At 41.9% G+C, this 17,587-nt stretch overlaps 2 non-coding genes across 2 annotated transcripts; one reads left to right on the top strand and one right to left on the bottom strand.

Annotated features, from left to right (window-relative positions):
• Nucleotides 1-1,172: 1,172 nt before the first annotated feature.
• Trnai-uau (transfer RNA isoleucine (anticodon UAU)) lies at nt 1,173-1,277 on the bottom strand. The gene is made up of 2 exons: nt 1,240-1,277; nt 1,173-1,208 (listed from the first exon to the last, which is right to left on the bottom strand). It is a non-coding gene; the product is annotated as a tRNA-Ile (tRNA).
• Nucleotides 1,278-14,132: 12,855 nt separating this feature from the next.
• Nucleotides 14,133-14,205, top strand: Trnaa-agc (transfer RNA alanine (anticodon AGC)). The gene has a single exon. It is a non-coding gene; the product is annotated as a tRNA-Ala (tRNA).
• The last annotated feature ends 3,382 nt before the right edge of the window (nt 14,206-17,587 follow it).

The following is a 17,587-nucleotide window of genomic DNA, read 5'->3' as shown; positions in this document are numbered from 1 at the left end:
TATGCTGTCATCCAAACATAATTTAATGGTTTTTCTTTCTCTTTCTCTCCCTCTCCCTCTCCCTCTCTCTCTTTCCCTTTCTCTCATGACTCTTTGAAATGTCATCCATCAGAGTTTCATAGGTGGAGCAGTGGTCTGTGGCTATGTATATAAATGTCACAAGTGCTCCCTCTAATGTCCCAGATCCATTGTTGTAAGCAATTCCTGTCCAGAAATCAGAGCAACTGAGACTGTTCTCTTTCTTATAACCTGTTCCCTTTTTATTGGTAGATCTGGGGAAAGGGGCAGATTTTTTTTTAATTGGGTAGATTTTATTCTCTCCTTGTACACAGGCTCTATGTTATCAATTATAAAAGCAGTTCTGAGGATAGTTAGCTGCTCTCCACCTGTTTATCCTGATCTGCAGAGATGAACTGTTATTAACTGCTGGAGTGCACATTGACAGAAGGTGTTGCATTCTACCGTCATTCTGCCTGAGCTAAAGGTATGCATGCAGCAAGAATTGTTTTACTCCAGTGATTAAAAAATAAAATAAAATAAAATAAACCGGATTTTGCTGTGTACCTGGAGCTGATCTAGAAGTGGTCATTCTGCTAGGAGAATTCTCAAATGCTAGAGAGGCTCAACTACAGCACACTTTGTCCTAACGTTCTAATGTATCACAACATTTAAAAGCATATGAATAGCTTTACAGAAGAGGGAAAGCAGCCTGTTATTGGCAATCTAAAACTAGTTGGAGATTTCCAGGAAGCTCCACCACCGCTGTCGTGTGACTTTTTCGTTTGTGCTGGGAAAAAACAAGAGAAGCTAAACCTGCTACCATAATCCTACTGCATTTTTTCCCAAACAAAAGCATGAGAGCAAGACAGGGAATGCGATGGTCCATCGAAATCATGTCTTTCTGGATTCTAAAAATAGCCGAAGCTGCCACCATAATTCTACTGTATTTTCCTCAAGCCAGCACTTAATGGCAAAACAGGGAAGACGGCAGTCTAACGCAATCATTAGTCGTTGCTGGATTCTAAAAATAATTAAATGCTGATCTAAAGCTAGTTCGTAACAAAGCCTGTACAGGCTATTTGATACTAACTAAACAAGTTAAAGACCTTAAACTACCATCACAAAGAGAAAACAGGGGTGAGGGGAAACTCCTGAGGGTTCTATGAAAACAATGCTCCAGGTGAGGCTTGAACTCACAACCTCGGCATCGCTCATCGCTCTTGCGCACACACACTGCTCTATAAGTACCGCGCGCTAACCGATTGCGCCACTGGAGCACCTGTGAAGTGCTTCCGGTCACTCTTTACACGGCTTACGTGGACCATCCACCGTTAACCAGACGGTGGTGTGGGTGCACACCTAGCTATGCATCCAGATGCACGTCCGCTGACACCCGCACCAAGCGGCTATTACAGCCGCTGGAGATCCGGTGTGAAGCAGCAATCTACGCGGTCCCAGAGCCATTCCCCTCCCTCCACCTAGGCGTGAAAGAATGCTTCCTGGGAAAATGTGGAGCCCTGGCAAACCGGATTCCCCAAGGCTGCATTTTTTTGTTCCTGCCTCGGTCTGGTCTAACAAATGCTGGGGAAACCAAAGAATTTGGTTCCAAATTAGCACGTAATAATCACGGCACCAGTGAGTTCATGGCTGCTGCAGTTCCTCCTATTGGGGAAGACTGTGTCACACGGATTCTATGCAGTCTCTGGCCTTTCTGCTCCCACTTCTTTTATGGTCCTATAGGAGAAGGGTGTGCTATAGCTGTGTTGACACTTTTTAAATGGGAGTGTTTTCTCGTTCTGGTAGATCACATTGCTATAAAAACTCAAAGCGTTTCATGTTCATTTTGCATTCTGAACGCTTATTAACGTTGTTTGTTCCTACGTCTTTGCAGTAGGTAGAGCCGTCACAGATTTCTACCTGTTATCAAGAAACAAGCTTGTTTTTCTTTCTCTCTACACCCATTTTGGACTCCTTTCATTTTTATTCCTAATTACTCTTGCTAGTGGTAGACTGAAAAAAAAAAAAACTGTCAAGAATGGACATCCACCTTGTTTCAAGTCTAAAAAGAAAATCCTTTAATATTTTTCCATTAGTTATATGTTAGCTGTGCCTTTTCATAAATGGACTTTAATGTGTTGAGGAAATTTTCTTCTATACTTCATTATGAATGTTTTTTGCCAGGAATGGATATTGAACCTTGTTAAATGATTTTTTTCAGCATCTATGATCAAAGAATTTTGCTTTCATTCTGTTACTATATCACATGAATTTGAGTATATTAAGCTGTGTGTCTTAGAGATAAGTGACACCTAGTCAGCGTACATCTTTTTAAATTTAGTTTGCTCTTACCTATTGAGGATTTTAGTATCTACAGGTTCATAAGGAATACAGACCTGCCGTCATCGCTGTCTGTTCCCTCTCGTTCTCCCTGAAGTGCTGTAGCATGACCTTTGAGTCTGAGTGATATTCTCATAAAATAAATTTGGAAGGATTTTCTCTACACTTGTGCTTTGAAAGAGTATAAGAAGGATTAGTAGTGATTCTTTTGTAAATGTTTCATGGAATTCAGCTATTAATAAATGTGGTTCTTAACTTTTTCTTGTTAAACTTCTATTATAACATCAATCTCATTTGCCCTTGATTCATTGATCCATTAGGTAGTGTTCCCTCTGTTTCTATTTTGTGAAATAGTTTGTTAAGAGTATTAGTATTAGGTCTTCTTTGAAGGTCTGATAGAATTGTGCACTAAAATCATCTGGTCCTGGGCCTTTTTTTGGCTGGGAAACTTTTAATTACTGCTTCTATTTCTTTAGATGTCATGGGATTGTTTAGATGGTTTATCTGATCCTGATTTAATTTTGGTACCTGGAATCCAGTCTAGAAAATCATCGAGTTCATCTAGATTTTTTCAGTTTTGTTGAGTAGAGGCTTCTGTAGTTGAATCTGATGATTTTTAAATTTCTTCACTTTCTCTTGTTATATCTCCCTTTTCATTTCTGATTTTGTTAATTTGGATACTGTCTCTGTGCCCTCTGGTTAGTCTGGCTAAGGGTTTATCTATCTTGTTGATTTTCTCAGAGAACCAACTCCTGGTTTTGTTGATTATTTGTACAGATCTTTTTGTTTCTACTTGGTTAATTTCAGCCCTGAGATTGATAATTTCCGGCCATCTACTCCTCGAGTGTATTTGCTTCTTTTTGTTCTAGAGCTTTCAGATGTACTGTTAAGCTGTATGATCTCTCGAATTTCCTTATGGGGGTATTCAGAGCTGAGTTTTCCTCTTAGCACTGCTTTCATTATGTCCCATAAGTTTGGGTATGTTGTGCCTACAGCTGATAAACAACTGCAGCAAAGTGGTCAGATATAAAATTAACTCAAACAAATCAGTAGCCTCCCTCTACTCAAAGGATAATCAGACTTAAAAAGAAATTAGGAAAACGACACCCTTGACAATAGTAACAAATAATATTAAATATCTTTGTGTGACTCTAAGCAAGCAAATGAAAGATCCGTATGACAAGAACTTCAAGTCTCTGAAGAAAGAAATCAAAGAAGACCTCAGAAAATAGAAAGATTCCCCCATGCTCACGGATCGGCAGGATTAACACTAAAAATGGCTATCTTACCAAAAACAACCTACATAATCAGTGCAATCCCCATTAAAATTCCAGCTTAATTCTTCACAGAGAAAGAAAGAGCAATTCTCAAATTCATCTAGAATAAAAAAAACCTAGGATAGAGAAAGCTATTCTCAACAATAAGAGTACTTCTGGGGGAATCACCATCCCTGACCTCAAGCTCTACTATAGAGCAATAGTGTTCATACACACACACACACACACACACACACAGTATAGGTGCAGAGACAGACAAGTAGATCAATGGAATAAAATTGAAGACCCAGAATTAAATCCACACATCTATGATCACATGATCTTTGACAAAGAGGTCAAAACCATGCAATAGAAAAAAAAAAAAAAGACAGCATATTTAACCCTAGGAACTTTGGGCAGATGTACTTATCTGGATGGAGCCTATTTGGTAGAGGTAGATCTGGGTAGGTTTCCTGTATCTTATAAGTTTATAAAAGAGACAGCATGAGTTAATCATATGAACATCTTTAAGATGAGCCTTTGTGGAGCAGAAGGAACAAGATTAAAAAGTTGGATTGTATAGTGGACTATCTTATTAGAATTAGGCAAATTTGTCGGAACTCAGACAATATTAGGACAGTGACAAAGCAAGAAGAGGAAATGTGAAGTATTTAATTAACGGAAACAGTTTAGTCAAGGAAGGAAAGAGCATCCAGAGTCTGCGCCACCGAGGGATCCATCCCATCTCCACACACCAAACCCAGACACTATTGCTGATGCCCACAAGCGCTTGCTGACAGGAGCCTGGTATAGCTGTCCTCTGAGAGCCTCTGCCAGTACCTGACTGAGACAGATACTCACAGCCACCCATGGGACTGAGCAAGGGGACCCCAATGGAAGAGTTAAGGGACTTAAAGGAATTGCAAGCCCATAGAAAGAACAGCAATATCAACTAACTGGACCCCATAGAACTCCAGGGACTAAACCATCAGCCAAAGAGTATACATGGGTGGGTCCGTGGCTCCTCCTACCTAAGTAGCAGAGGATTATATTATCTGGCATCAATGGGAGGGTAGGCCCTTGGTCCTGTGGAGGCTCAATGTCCTAGCATAGGGGAATGCTAGAGCAGTGAGGTGGGAGGGGGGCACCATCACAGAAGCAGGGGGAAGGGATGGGGATTTGTGGAGGGGAAACTGGGAAAGGGGATAATACTTGAAATGTAAATAAATAAAATAACCAATAAAAAAAAAAGAAAGAAAGAAACATGCAGAGTACCCACTGTTTGCCCAGTATGCTAGAGAGTAAGCCTAAATTAGAAGGTGTTTGAATATACTTTTTATTTTCAACCATGAAATCCCTCAGGCAGGCTAACTTTATAAAGAAAATGTGATTACTTAGCACTCAGTTCTGGAAATGCAAGGACATGCTGCCCGGCATCAACTCTACACTTAGAAGATTTCATGACCAATGGTGCCACAACACTGGAAATATATATATCAAAGAAAGCACTTGATCACATTTCTAAACAGAAAGACAAAGACAAAGACGTGTCTTATATTCCCTTCTGAGGACAACCACAAATTGCCTGAGGACTGCACCTCTTAAAGGTTCCAGAACACGTTCATCACACTGAGTCAACATGTGTTGGCCCAAGCTACCAACAGGAGTCCTTTGGGATATACACAATATATAGGCAGTCATAGAAAGCATCATATAGGACCAATCAGATGGAGTATGTGGAGAACGTACTATGCTCACCATACCCTTAACACAAAACTAGGTTCTACCCAGTTCTGTTATCCTTTCCCTGATCACTCTGTATTTGTTCTAGAGTGCTCGTCAATCCTATACAGGAATTTGGTATTTCTGCATAGTCTACATTAGAAACTAGAACTAAGGTATTCATTCTCTCATAGTTTTGAAAGAATACATGAGCCAGGCAAAGCAAAGCTGTGGCTACACGGAACAGTAAAAAGGGAGAGTTTTCAAATATATAAAAAACTGGGAGCATTGTGTTGGGAAGCAGAATTCACATTCGTAGGATGTCACTAAATGTTGTGGGAAGCAGGAAGAGACCATAGATTCTGTTTGTGATAAGAAAGCTGGAATGAGGCATTAGTGTTAAGAAGGGTCTATAGAACACAGAATATAGTAAACGAGGGGTGATGGTAAATATTCCAGAAGTAAATAAGAAAAAAGAGGGTTGTTTGGTTGGGTTTTTTTTTTTTTACTTGAGTTTTTTGTTCTTGTTTTCTTTTGTTTTTATATGTAACAGTAAGGAAACCTGAGAAAACTAACAGGCAAAGTGGACCATGCTTTAATGATAAAGAGGAAATGAAGAAAATAAAGAAAAAAACTGTAACTGACATAACCAATGTATTGAATATCTTCTATGGTTTCTTTTTAATTCTATTGTTGTGACTAGGGTAGTGAGAAATTCAGACATCAGAGTTGGTTCAATATACACCTATTAAATCAGGTCAGGAATCCATGGCTGGGCATAACTATGATTAAGACAAGTGGAGCTCAAGGGGGATCTTTACCCCCTTGTCGTGCATGGGTGGGTCTTTGGTCAAAATAGGACTGAGTTAGAAAATAAGGAACTTGTATGCAGTATGACAGTGTTGTCTAGTAGTTAGGATTTGGTGCTCTCACCAGCGTGGCCAGGGTTCGATTCCTGATCAGGGAACCAAGCTATGGGCCAATTACTGGGCAGGAAAGGCCAGTCTGTGGAAGAGAGACAGATGCCAGGGAGGAGAGACAGTTTACCAGGCTTCTGACGGAGAAAGTTGATCAGCCATGTGAGATCTCAAAACAGAGTCGCCGCTCAGGCTGCTCCTACAGACAGGGAATGCAATGAACCAACTAAAATCTAGGGCAAGGGGAAGAGTGTGGAGATAAGAATTTTGATAAGGGCCCACTTTTCCAGGCCGGAGATAGTAGCACCCAGCAATTGCATCAGAAGGCCAGTTGAAAATGAGTGTCCAGGGCAGGTGTCTTATCTGTAGATTCAGTGGACACTGGGTGGGGCTGGTAGTACAGCCAGCCCATTCCCGGAACTTGACAGGTTAGCAAAAGCTACATGCAACAGGTAATGGGTAACGTGGAAGACTAGAATCTGTAAGACCTGAAAAAACAGGGGCGCCCCAGTGCCCCACACCTTGGAAGGCGACATCCCAATCACTCTGGAGAAACAGTCTTGATGCAACAGCAAGAGGATTTTATTCCAGAGGCTCTGGAGTTCACAGTCTTACACCGTGCAGGGGTAGAGGACTGTGGAACCCCGAATGCAGAATCGGGACAGTTTTTATGAGTTTACAACAAGAGGACTGTGGAACCCCGAATGCAGAATCGGGACAGTTTTTATGAGTTTACAACAAAGCCCCACGCATCACAAACCAATCATGCTTAGCATAGAGAGTCCACGTAGTGAGAGCCAACCGATTTGTACCACTCCATAGTTTTTAGGCCAGTTTAAATTATCCGAGCCCGTGCTCTGTGGACCAATTAGTTTCCTATTTTCTCAGAGGTCTATAGCTTCGTGAACTCCTGGGTGGGGGTGATAGCATAAGCAGTTTACAGAAGCAAGATAAGCAGCTAAATAGCTCATTTCCAGTTACCTTAAGGGGCCAGGATCACCTACTCAAGGCCCCTCACCTAGCTCCTAAGGAAGGGCGGGCTCTGGAATGAGACCTTTCACCTAGTTTCTAACAAAGAGCGGGCTCTGGAATTTGAGGTGTTTGGGGCTCCTTAAAAGGCTGGAGTTAGAGCTTCTTTGGAGCAAGATAGCATTTTAAACTTCTGCCTTCTTGGGGTCATTTGAGAGTTAGGCACTGGGGATTTTTAGGCTGTAATTCTCATCCTTTCAAATCCACTACTAACTTAGGAATTCTCTGATAGATTTCACAGAGTGATCTAAGAGGGAAAATTGGTTTCTCAGCGAGTGGAGCTGAGTGAGTCTTGTGGTTCCAGCGGCAGAAAACTTAAAGGAATATAGCGGGCCTCAGCAAGTACACACTGGGATTCCACTGTGAAAAGAGATAGGATGGCTACTCTGAGGCAGAGCCAGAAAGCTACCTGCTTCCTACTGAGAGACCCCACCCAACTCAATGTTTTTAGACCTCTAAACAACTAGCCCAGCACAGAGTAACTTGTTTTTCTGCTTTCAGCTTGAGAAAGATAGCCCACCCTGTTCTAGTTCCAATGTTTAACTATACAATGCCCAAGGACGTTTGCTCCAGATAATCTCTAACCTTCCTTACTTCCTCATTCTGTACTTCCCCATTCCGAGCTTGTTTTGTCCTCCACCCCTTGCCTTGTCGAATTGTGTCTTCCAACCCTTGTCTTGGGATTTTTCCCCTTTAAATACCCCTGACTTCAGTTGCAAGGGGTCCTCAGTCCTCTACCCCTGTGCGGTGTATGGCTGTGGAACCCAGAATTCTGAAATAAAGAAATCCTCAAGCTATTACATCGAGACCGTTTCTCTCGAGTGATTTGGGTGTCATCTTCCGGGGTGTGGGGTGCTGGGGCACCCTCGGTTTTTTGGGGTCTTACACTACAAACGGTAATCATGGGATAGAATTCTAAGGTTTAGTTTAATTGTTTTTAAAGATAGAAGAGAATACAGATTTTGCCCAAGCTACTTCGGGAATTCTTCTCGAGGTTCAAAGAGTTTGGGCTCAGAAGTGAAGGAGCCCCTGCTGTGCAGAGACGGTTGCTGGGAGGAAGGCAGAGATAGGCAGACAGTAGAGGCTACTGGCCTCCAACAAGTAGACAATCAAAGGATAAAGACACATGAAATTTCATTTAATTGTTTAAGGTAGAAGGGAATATAATGGTAATTGTTTAAATGATCTTAAGTATACAGAGATATTAAGCTCCACAGAAAAGAGAAGTTAGGAAAATTGAATGAAAAAGATGCTTTAGAGGAGATTTGAAAAGGTCTTGCTAAGACAATGCTCAAATTCTTTGAACGTGGGCTCCACGAGAATTCTGGAATCATTTATCCTGGTACCTCAGACTAGAAGCCTAAGAATAGGATTATACAGTAAGCAGAAGGGAATTTAATAAAAAAAAATAATTACAGAGAAATAAAAATATTGAAACATTCTATCTTTAAAAAATTAGACTGAGTCGGGCAGTGGTGGTGCACGCCTTTAATCCCAGCACTTGGGAGGCAGCGGCAGGTGGATTTCTGAGTTCGAGGCCAGCCTGGTCTACAGAGTGAGTTCCAGGATAGCCAGGGCTACATAGAGAAACCCTGTCTCGGAAAAAAAAAAAAGAAAGAAAGAAAGAAAGAAAGAAATTAGATCGAAGCAAAGGAATAGGGTGCCTAAACTATCTCAGACAGTAGAAATTTAGGCCTTGAGAATTATATAAAGAGAGAGCCAGGAAATGGGCTCATATAGTAAGTAGACAGAGATATTAAATAATAATATTAAATAATTTGGGCCTTTAACTCATGAAGATTGGGACAGAGAACAGTAGAAGCACTGGCTCATCAAATAGTATTTGTTTAGATTGTTTTATTTGCCTTGAATTATTTTAATTATCAAAATGAGTGTGATTTTGAGTTTGGTGGTTATATTAAAATTCCTCTGGGAGAGAGGTCAAGCTCAATCATTTAATTTAATGATTTCTGGTTACTGGACCAAGAGCATGTTATTTTGGGAGAAATTCTCTACATTTGTATTGACAGGAAAGGAGAGTAGGTTCTGGACCCCTTCCAGAGTGATGTGGATCAGACGTGTCAGGGGACCCTTCCTGAAGAACTATAAAAGTTCAAGAAAAATCAAACAGGACAGGTAAAGATTCTTTGTGTCATCCTTCACATGGCATGAAGGCTTATTCTAATTGGTTATTAATAAAATTAACTCATAAAAAAGACAGCTGTTCACCTGCTCAAACAAGGAGCAAAATTTCAAACTTACTTGGTCTGTGCACCTTGCACAATTCATACAAATATCTTAATGGTACTAAAATTTTGGTTATGAGAGTCATATATTACAGAGTGTACATCCTCAGAGATCCTGAGCTAACCTGCTTAGACACCACCCCCCCCCCCACTTCCAACTGCCCAAAACAGCTTCAGGACTGTCATGGGTCCCAGGGCATCTTGCCTCATTCAACCTTTCAGATAGATCTAGTCAGACTTCAGGCAAGCCCTGAGCCTTCTAAGCACTCAGCGACTAGATAACAGATGCTAAAGCTAGCTTTCTTAAATATAGCCAAATTTTCTAATTTTCCTACCCTTCCCCTTCCTTTTTAAAAAAAGTTTTCATTGCTCCTGTTCAGCAGGAAGAAGTTGTGGAAAGTCATCAGCCCAATTCCCTGGGTGTGGGAGTCTGGGAAGGGTTTTTATTATTATTATTATTATTTGTTTTGTTTTGTTTACAAATTATAGAAAAGTTGTCATTTTTAAGGGGTAATTTGGGAATGGTCATATGAGGAGAGCTCTTGGTGTCTCTTATAGAAACGTGTCAAGTACTTGCCACTGGGTTCAAGGAGGTAGACTCAGATAAGAATATTCACATTTGGGCTAATACAAAGCTCAAGGTAAACTCAGCCTAGGAATGTGTGGCTTTTATCTTGGTCATCCTGATGGGCCCCTGGAAACAGTGACCAGGGAGTTTATTGTCTTGTTTGATCTCTTTGTTTATTACCTTGTTTGATTACTTTGTCTTTGACCTAAGAACTAACCCTATTCTCTGCAAGTACCTAGAATGGCGTGAAAGCTGACAGGGAAATAAGCCTGCTTCAGCCTCAGCACTGGCTGGAGTCATGTTATAATGTTGTCTAATTGTCTTTTTTTTTTTCCAGTCCTCACTCCCTCTCCTGAGACCCTGTTAACTGGCTGAGCTGGCTTAGTCTGTCATAATTTTGAACAGGGAGGAAATAGGTGGGATGGATTGTACAGCCATAATCTTAATTGATAGAAATCTTTATAATTGATGCAAAGTTGAAGTTATAATTTCTTACACTGGTACAGACACAGATTATTTAGACACAGATTTAAGGTTTTCATTGGTATGAATTTCTTATATTGATACAAAATTTGAGATTAATATTGTTATTCTTAGACAGGCGTTGTGCCTATGCAACTCATTTAAAAATACAAAATTTAAGTGGAGTCCTGATAACTGCTAAAACAAAATGTTTTTTAGATGATTAAGCAATATAACTTAAGGGCCAGATAGCAAACTCATGGTTATGTTAGATTCTGATTTAATTATAAAAGGGTGTTTTGATATATTTCAATTAAAAATAGCCAAGAGTAGACAAGGCTCAAAAGTTCAGATAACCTTATATAGAGATAGATAGTCTTCAAAAACATCAGAAATCCAAAGAATGTGACATTTAATGTTATTTAATCATTTGACAATGAGACATGTCTGCTACTAATAGCACTCACTTCTTGGTTCAAAGAAGAAAATTGAGAATCTTCACCTCCAGGCAAAGTAGCCACTGAGCAGAAATTGCCTATTTCATGTACAGACAAAATACTTTCCAGGAAAAGGATATATTATGCAAAATAGTCAACTGTTGACTCTGCCAAGGAAGGCAATAATTCTGCCTTTATTATTCCTTAATAATTCTGCTTTTCAAATGTCTGTCAGATGGTCCTGGGCCAGAAGGCTGAAGACTGATGCTCTAATGTTTTGAAGAATTGGGGGACTGTCCAAGTAGTCAGCTGTCTCTACAATTGTTCAAATTTGAGAAGCTATATTTGATGCTTTCTATATATCCAGGTAATGCTTAAGTCTTTCTCAGTCTTCTAACGGGGTTGAAGACTAGTTTTAGTCTCATAACCAAACTCAAGTTGTTTAACATTGAGAGAGAGATTATAGAGTGGAAGACACAATTTTCAGATAGCATTATAGGCTAAAATCTAAACATAATCTAGGGATATAATCATAATTCTTTAGGTTAGGAATGATGGTAGAATACTTCATCTAACTGACAAATATGATGGGCTAGATGTCATTTGTATATCATATTGTGTAATTTTCATAATTGTTATGGTTTTGTTAAATTTATGTCTGGGAAGAGAGTGCTTTTTTATTTTTTATTGGACAGAAAAGGTGAAGTGTAGGGGTGGTTCTGATGCTATCCTGTCCCCCAATTATTTCTTGATCTGTCTGTAAAGAAGCCATGGGCCAATTGCTGGGTGGAAGGGTAAACATGGCTTCCAGGTCCCTGGAGGAAGAGAGAGAGATGCAAGGGAGGAGAGACAGGGTTTGCCAGACTTCTGATGGAGAAAAGTTGACCAGCCATGTGAGATCTCCACCTGGGCGAAAGCAAAAATCCCCAGGCAGTCCCTGAAGTGCATTTTAGCTGGGTTCCTCTGGGTCCACCAACCAAGGTAGAATAGTTGCAGCACCCTTCTCCCTCCATCACTAAGCCTCCTGCCAGCTGCAGTGATTCCTGTGTCATATCATAAGCGACTCCTGACGCGCTCTGCATACTCATCAGACTCAGCAGTGAGGCCGCGTAGAGCTGCTGGGCTGTTATCTCACTCCTCAGTGCTGACTTCTCCACTTTCAGTCAAATGTTCAGGACCACTACTGTTTGTCTTTCTTAGTGTGCATTGGACTCCTGACCTTTCCTTGCTCCTTTCAGACACCAGGAAACAAACATTCAGAAAGAGGAAACAAACAGCACTTTGTTGTTAGGATGATCTGCATATCATAGGGAAGGAGAAGGGAGAAAGGGGATTCTCTCTACTGTCCTGGTTTTACACTCAAGTGATAGTATACTGCACATAGCTTTTTGAAATGTTAATCCCACTGAATGAGAGCAAAACCCATGACCTAAATTAGCCAAATTTATAGCAAGCTTTATTATATGTGCACAATATTGCCAATCTGGCAACTGCCTCTCCCTAAACGTGAAATTTGAGGGGCCAGCCACAAACTCAGAAGAAGTGGGGATTTTATAGTCCCAAAATTAAAAGGCTAGGGGATTTCCAAGTGTTGGGGGATTTTAAGAGGAATTATTTTGGTTACATAGAAACTTGGTAGAACATCTCAAAATTATTTGGCAGAATACCTTATCAGGGTGGAAGTTAGGATACCATCAGGGAATATGGTGGGTTGAATAGGAATGGCCCCCATTGACTCATGTTTGAATGTTGCCCATAAGGAATGGCATTACTAGAAGGTGTGGCCTTTTCAGAGTAGGTATCACCTTGCTGGAGGAAGTATTTCACTGTGGGGACAGACTTTCAGGTCCTAGAAGCTCAAGTCAGTTCCAGCACCAACTCTACCCCCAAAGATAATCAGCCAGTTAAAATGGAAAGAAAATTCTAAGGTAAAAAGTCAAAACGCAAATTGTGTGCCAGGCAGCAGGACAGTCAGAGCCTTACTGTATTGTGTACTCATCCACTGTGCTTCCATTTAAACACCCAACTTGGGATAGCATAAGATCAGATGCCTATGCATTACCCAGACCATGAGTTAATCTTTTTCCTGATGCTGACATTGCTTCAGCAATGCAAGAAGACGTCAAACTAATGCCAGTTACTGTAGCCACTGCGGGCGTCGCTCCAAGGACTGAACCCCGAAGAAGGGAGACAGCTGGGCAGGCAGCTGGAGGAGCATCGCACTGGGGGAATTTGCTATCCATCCCCAAACACTGAAAAGAGCTGGTGTTGCTGAGGTACAGAGAAAAGAAGATGCTTACATAATTTTGATGGGATATAAATTATTACAGTCATTAAAGGCACAAGCATGACAAATCCTTTAGAAATTTAGGAATAGGGAGCATTACCAAAGTCATGGGCTCATACTCTTTCTGTGGATGGTAATGAATCCTTATCTTCTGGGAGACTCACACCTTCACATTCACAGCAGGATTACTCCTAATAACCAAGATACAAAACCAAGCTACTGTTCATCAACGGACAGATGAAAACACAGAAGACACACATGGGATGTTAGCTACTCCACCCTTTCTAAAAAGACTCTGTCACTTGCAATCTCTGGAACAAAGATGCTGATGACATGGTATTAAGTGAGGTAAACCAGCCCCAGAGGGACAAATTCCACAGGACTTCGCTTGCAGGGTGAAATCTTTGTATTCGATTGGCAATAGCAGGGAACAGTGGTCACCAACAGCTAGGGACGGAGGGGGACACAGCCACCCACCGTAGTAACATTGACTTAGCTCCCTCATGATACATAAATATGCAAACAATGCCATCAAATCATTTAGTAAGAAAGCTTGGATTCTGAGTAGAAAGTGGGAGAAAACCTTTCCTAGGGTGTTTCCATAGTGTAGGGCTCACCTGATATGTGAGAGGTCCCTGGTTTGAACCCAGGCAGAACCATAACTATTTCTGTTTTCAGACTCTCAGTTCATTTCCTACACTTTTGAGAAGTTAGAAGATACTAGTCTCCGCCCTGTTTTTAGCATTGACAAGCATGGTTTTCTATAGTGGGTAACTTGTGTGGGAAAACAAAAAACAAACAAAAAGAACAAACAAAAAACACTGGAGGCACTTGTCATAAATGAAAGTGCAAGAAAGTTCTCCTTTGCCTTGGGGGATTAGCTCAAATGGTAGAGCGCTCGCTTAGCATGCGAGAGGTAGTGGGATCGATGCCCACATCCTCCAGTTATTATGTTAACTAGATTGCGGACTGACTTTTACACTTAAAAGTTTCAGTACAGACTTGCCAGTTTCTCACTCGACAGATACTGGTGCAGAACCTCTTCTGCTAACGGGCTTTAGGTTTTTCCTCTTCGTGCTTCGTTCTCTGCCCGAATCTCTGGAATCGTTTCCTCGACCATCTCTTTGCTCACTCACCTGCGCTATTGGAGGGTTTTTCCGCTCCTCACCGACCTGCACTGCCGCACTGCCTACAGTATCTCGTGGCCTGAATGGGATGTGGCTTCCGTCCCACTAGTCTCAATTTTCCATTTCTAAACTTTGCCCTCGGCCCGGGTTCTCTCAAAAGCTCTCCAGCGTCTACAAAGTTCTCCTCGAGGTGTCTCCAAGTGATCAGGCTCTCCCAGCCTTCTGCCCTCTGTGTATTTCACGCTCATGCGATTCCCCTGCGGTGCGGCGCTGTGTCTCAATGCTGGAATCCCTACACTCGCGCTTCTCTCGAACTCTTCCCTGGGCTGTTCTGCTCAGGTGCATTTATTTTCCTTCCCTGTGACAGGATCTCGCCTCTCCTCTATGATTTTTATCTGTATTTTCGTTGCATTTCTCAAATTTCTCTTAATGTGGATCTACAACTTCAGGACTACACTTTAGCAAGGTTATAGTTGTTTCTGTAGTGTAACGCCTCACACGCTAGAGGTCCTCTGCTCAAAGTCAAACGGGAACACTAGTACTTTTAAGCCTTCAGTTTCAGAAGACCGTAAGTACATGCATATGTAGGTAGCCCTGCCTCCTGCCAGCGACTCTAACTGGGAAAGGTTCCACCTGACTTTTCTATTCTAAGATACAACCATTAAACCCACCAACGACACTTCTTCCAGAGCGGCTAGGACACACTGACTGAACCCTCTTGAATATCAGTTGTAATATGTGGACTATTTAATCCCGGGCGTTCCATCTGGATTCCAGTCTAGTTTTCTTCTGCTTCACAATCTCCAGAGAAATGAGATTGGACAGTTCCTCTCGGGAAGAAAGCAGCAGGCAGCCTCGCTGGCAGAAGAAGACTAGTCCTAGTTAGCAAAGCCTAGCAGCCGAGGGCCAAGTCCCAGGCCCTGGAACAGCAGACCAAGGACAGTGACCCTCAGGCTACAGCTGAGTGAGGGTGAGGAGAATAACTAACCGCTGGCCTGCCAAGGAGAAGCTCCAGGTTCTAGTTCAGAGATTCTGCAGATTTACCTCGACACCTCTGTTCCTCGGGTGAAGACTATTCCAACCTAGACAAGTAAGACAACAGCAGTGTCTGGACACACGGCCCCTGTGCAGGCGTCTCTGCTTGCTGGAGTGCTGGAACACACACAGCTCAGTCTCAACAATCTGCTCACTTGCCTCCAGAAGCTGTGAAAGCAAGAACATACTCAGTTACTCTTTCTCTGCTGGAGAATTTCCTCCTACAGTCTAAATGCCAACTTGGTCTGGAAACACCCTGGCAGAGCTCCAGAGGGATAGAGCCCAGCTCTGGAGCAGGAGACTACAACCAGGAGCCCAGTCTAAATTCGAGGCTGTGGAGGTCAGGAGATTAGATATTTGGAGTGTTAACAGGTGAGTTACTGTGCAGACCAGGGAGAGACAGGTGAGTTAGGGCAAAGGAAAAGCTTTGATATTTAACCTCTGCTTCCCAATTCAGGCCTTGTCACTTCCCAACTCTGAGACTAGTTGAAAAACACTCAATCTACCTGGAAAGGGCAGTAGTGCACAAGTTTTTCACTGCCAAAATTCAACTGAACTACATGGAATAAACAACAAATCTTTTAGAGTTGTTAAAGGCATATGGAACTGGAAACCACAGGATATTTTGTGAATTATAAGGGGAATGTCTCCTCTTGTGCAGGGTATTAGTGATGGTTTTCTAGAGTAACAAAACCTATAAAATAAATTGAGAGGGGGGGAGCAGATTTATTACCATGGTTGCATGATTTACAGGTTGTGCTCCAAAGAATCCAGTAGTTGAATACACAAAGGTGAACATCTCAGCTGGTCTTCAGTATATGTCAGAACCCTGATAAGTGGAATCTAGTGCCAGTGAAGGAATGGACTTGCTAGTAAAGCAAGAGTGAGCAGGCAAAGACAAAAATCCCCTTCTTCCTTCATGTAAGGCCAGAGCAGAAGGTGGATCTTCCCACCTCAAAAGATCTGAATTAAACTTGTATCTCCCCAACTCAAAGATCCAGGTCAGAAGTCCACTTCAAATATCATAGCTATGCAAAAACCTCCCAGGTTTTCCTAGACATTTGGGGTTTTTAGTTAATTTCAGATATAATCAGTTGACAACAAAGGATAGGCAGAGACAGATGGAAGCAGAGGATACAACAGAATCGTATGGGCTGAGAATGAGCTCAAGGACTAGTTACTTGAGGACTAGTTACTTGAGGACTAGTTACTTGCTCATTCACTCATTCAGTCAATGAACAGAGAACCTGCTGTGTTATTTTGAACAAACAAGAGCAGAAAGGAAGGACTCCTGAGAGAAAAGAGAAGAGAGGAGTGAAACGTGAGGTAAGGGAGGGGCACAGGGCAGTGTTGAGTGAAACTGCTCCCTCAGCTCAGAGGGTCTGGTTTAGATGAATCCCAGAGGGGTGTGGACGCCATCCTTCTGGATGTGAAATGCTTCAGATGCAGCACTAGATAGGGTGACAATATCCAAGTGATGCTTTGTCTTTTAAAAGCTGCAGGTAGATACAAGCTGTATGGAGACTAAGACATTTCTAATGTGAAGTTGTGGATATGAGAGGCAGTCTCAGTACAGCTGCAGGTCTGCCAAACTCCTGACCAGAAGGTCCTGAGATCCAACCTCAGAGAGACCAAGGAGACCTCCTTTTCCACTCAGGGCCAGTTAGTTGCTTGTGTAGCAGGCTGACAGCGGGTGAAAAGAGAGGACTAAAGAGAATTCCACATCACATTTGAAACAAACAAACAAACAAAAAATCATAACCACTGATGGTTAGCGATCACATTGAAATCAGTTCCCAGTGCTTTGACCAGATGGCTAATGAGAAGATTTAGGCCACACTGGACACTGCAGTACAGGCCTGTTCTTACTCCTTATCATGTGATGGAGGAAGCAGGACACGTCCCTTCTCAGCTTGGTACTCCGAATGTGCCTGGCTGCAATTAAGGCATAAAAGGGGGTATGAATTCATTCGCTTATTTATTCCTCTAACAAATTAATCCTAGCAATCCCCATTGTGAAATGACTGTTATTGATGTAGTGTTTCAAAAGCAAATGAAATTCAGAAATGTTGAGAGCTGGGTTGATCGGCTGAGGCTTTCCCTTCCACCACAATGTATGGAAACAGCTCCTCAAAACCACCTTGGCGTCTCCTGTTCAGTGGGA

The sequence above is a fragment of the Apodemus sylvaticus genome, chromosome 14 (genome assembly GCF_947179515.1).
Source record: "Apodemus sylvaticus chromosome 14, mApoSyl1.1, whole genome shotgun sequence".
Classification (NCBI taxonomy): Eukaryota; Metazoa; Chordata; class Mammalia; order Rodentia; family Muridae; genus Apodemus; species Apodemus sylvaticus.
The sequence above is the reverse complement of the archived record's forward strand: the minus strand, read 5'-3'. Positions and strand labels throughout refer to the sequence as shown.